Here is a 3,453-nt window from a genome sequence, read left to right as displayed (position 1 = left end):
ATGGAGGGTACATAAGCTTCGGCCTGGCCGAACTTACGGCCGTATATACTTGTTTTTGTTTAATTTATACCCCGTGTGGACTAACATACAATTGAGAAGATTGTGTTAAAAAGTTTTAAGATACTTTGACATCGGCAAGTGTTACCGCAACCAAAGTAATTCGATTGTGGATGACAATCTTTAGTACAAGTTTCTAGGCTATCCATGGTGGAGGGTACATAAGATTAGGCCTGGCCGAACTTACGGCCAGGAGACACCGTAAAACAAATCTGGGGATAGGTTTGTATGGGGCTATATATAATTATGCACCGAATTTCAGCTCTACCCAAAATATGCATATATTCTGGGTAGACTTTTGTGAGGTCTGAGACCAATATTTCGATGCGGTACATAAGGAATGACAAAGTCAGTATTCCTATGGTGGAGAAAATAAAAGCAAAAATATTCTCGAGAATATTAAATGAGCAATTATGTGAATCCCTTAAAAGGGAATGTAATCCATAGTATTTATTTTCACTATTACATTGAATAAAACTAATTATTTTTTCCATTTTTCCTTTTCGGCATAGAAACTGGTATTCACATTTAATTTCTATTATTGTTTAATTTCGAAAACAAATTTTAATGCGACCAAAATCTACCCTCAATTTAATGGAAAATGAACGAAATTGAATTTACACATCATTAGCTACCATTTTATTGGAAAATAAAACAAAAGTCTTAAATTTAATGTAGGAAACTCCCCAAAGAAGAATGTTAAAATACCTTCATTCTTTTCTCTTCTTTCAGCATTTTGAATGGGTTAAATTGAAACAAAAGGATTCAAAGGGATTATTTGCATTAACAAACCTTAAATCGATTTCAAGAATGTAATAAATGCTCTTCTGTATCGTATTTCGTTCGTATTAAACTTAAAATCCCCCTGGCACATTTAATAACCCACATTGGAAATTGTGAAATGTTTACAGCGTTTACCAGATTTTTTTACCTCTACTTCCCACCCCAAAAAAAAAACGTTTTTCTCATGCAAATATCCGCCTTAAGCAATGATGAAACAATGTGAAAAAGTGAGAGAAGACAAAAGACGAGGAAAACATTTGTGTTCGGTAAAAATCTTTAACCAAAAGAATGGAAATAAAAAAGGGGCAAAAAACATTAAATTAATGGAAAAACACAGGAAAAAAGAGAAATTGTCATGAAGGACATTGAAAATTCAGGGAAATATATTTTCGTAGTTTATTTTCGATTTTAATTTTCTAAAAATCCTCGTGAAACATAAGGAATGTATTTTTTTTTTTTGTTTGTTTTTTAAATCGATATGAATTCGATGTTAAGATAATGAAAATGTTGCCCTGCAATCGGCATAAAGGTTACGTTTTGATAAAGTTAAGCATTTTCAGACAGAGCATCATTAAAATCAAATGATTCTGCATCTTAATTAAAACAGATTAAATTAAGGATGTGCCATTCCCTAAATAAATCTTAGCCTAAATTTTAAGATTTTTATACCCACCACCATATTATGGCGGTATACCAACTATCCAATTCTTGTTCTGATAATCAGAGAAGTATATATATTCTTAATAGTAGAAAATTTATGAGAGTATCTTGCCATGAAACTTGGTAGGTTTAGTCTAATGACAGACCGATAATTTGGGCTCAGTTAGGCCGTTAATTCCACGGGCGGAGAACTTCTCTTTTATCAATAAGTGTTGCCTTGTAATGTGTTTAGCTCAATGACAGGGAACCTCCATTTATACCCAATTTTGAACGGCACTTCACTTTATGGTGAAACTCATCTCCAATATACAAAACACTAAAAATGGTAAATTTTTTTACTGTTTGGTAGATTGGTAGAATTCTTGATGGTTTGGTATATTTTGCACAATATTCCTTTCGAACAAAGATGTACTTCACACATTTTCTATAGAAATAAAATTTTGGGAAAATTTTCTATAGAAATAAAATTATGACAAAATTTTCTATAGAAATAATATTTTGATAAAATTTTCTTTGGAAAAAAAATTGGAAAAAAAAATTCTATAGAAATAAAGTTTTGATAAAATTTTTTATAGAAAGAAAATTTTGAAAAAAAAAATTGAGAACTTTTTAAGTTTAAAAAATTTCCTATAGAAATAAAATTTTGAAAAAAAAAATATTCTATAGATATACAATCTTGACAAAAATTTTGTATTGAAAAAAATTCCGAAATAATTTTCTATAGAAACGAAATATTGACAACATTTGATATAGAAATAAAATTTTCACAAAATTTTCTATAGAAATCAAATTTTGACAAAATTTTCTATAGAAATCAAATTTTGAAAAAATGTTCAATAGAAATAAAATTTTGAAAAACAATTCTATAGAAATAAAATTTTGACAAAATTTTCTACAGAAATAAAATTTTGACAAATTTTTTTATAGAAATACAATTTTTACAAAATTTTCTATAGAAATCACATTTTTACAAAATTTTCTTTAGAAATCACATGTTGACAAAATTTTCTTAAAAAAAAAAAATTGGCAAAATATTTTATAGAAATAAAATGTTGACAAAAAATTTGTATAGAAACTAAATATTGACAACATTTTCTATAGAAATAAAATTTTGACAATATTCTCTACAGAAATACAATTTTGACAAAATTTTCTATAGATGTAAAACCTTGACAAAATTTTCTATAGAAATGAAGTTTCGCGAAAATTTTCTATAGAAATAAAATTTTGACAAATTTTTCGAAAGAAATAAGGCAGCCAAACAACCAGAATCGACTGTCGTTACCGTGGGAACCATTACTGATGATGTTCGTCTGTTGACAGTCCCAAAAATGACAGTTTGCGCATTGCACGTAAAACAAACTGCGCGTGAACGTATTTTAAAAGCTGGAAGTCAAGTTATTACTTTCGATCAATTGGCTACAAGGAAAACGTACAGCTCGTACTGCCTGCAAACACTTTGGAAAGGCACCAGGTGTACCCCACTTCCACACACGTCCATATGTCCGCTCCAAGGGCCGTAAATTTGAACGTGCTCGTGGTCGTCGTTCCAGCTATGGCTACAAGAAGTAAACAATTGAAGCATTGAGTTAAGGGATTCTCTTTGTTTAAGTTATGCTTTAAGTTAACCCATATGACCCATATGCCGTTTCAAGATGCAAAATTTTCTATAGAAATAAAATTTTGACAAAATTTTCAATAGAAATAAAATTTTGACAAAATTTTCTACAGAAATAAAATTTTGACAAAATTTTGTATAGACATAAAATTTTGACAAAACTTTCTATAGAATTAAAATGTTGACAAAATTTTCCATAGAAATAAAATTTTGACAAAATTGTACATAGAAATAAAATTTTGACAAAATTTTCCAAAGAAATAAAATTTTGATAAAATTTTGACAAAATTTTCTATATAAATAAAATTTTGACAAAATTTTCCGTAGAAATTAAG

At 28.7% G+C, this 3,453-nt stretch overlaps 1 pseudogene; it reads left to right on the top strand.

Annotated features, from left to right (window-relative positions):
- The first annotated feature begins 460 nt into the window (after positions 1 to 460).
- Positions 461 to 3,145, top strand: LOC142231384 (large ribosomal subunit protein eL18-like; annotated as a pseudogene).
- The last annotated feature ends 308 nt before the right edge of the window (positions 3,146 to 3,453 follow it).

The sequence above is a fragment of the Haematobia irritans genome, chromosome 3 (genome assembly GCF_050003625.1).
Source record: "Haematobia irritans isolate KBUSLIRL chromosome 3, ASM5000362v1, whole genome shotgun sequence".
Classification (NCBI taxonomy): Eukaryota; Metazoa; Arthropoda; class Insecta; order Diptera; family Muscidae; genus Haematobia; species Haematobia irritans.
The sequence above is the reverse complement of the archived record's forward strand: the minus strand, read 5'-3'. Positions and strand labels throughout refer to the sequence as shown.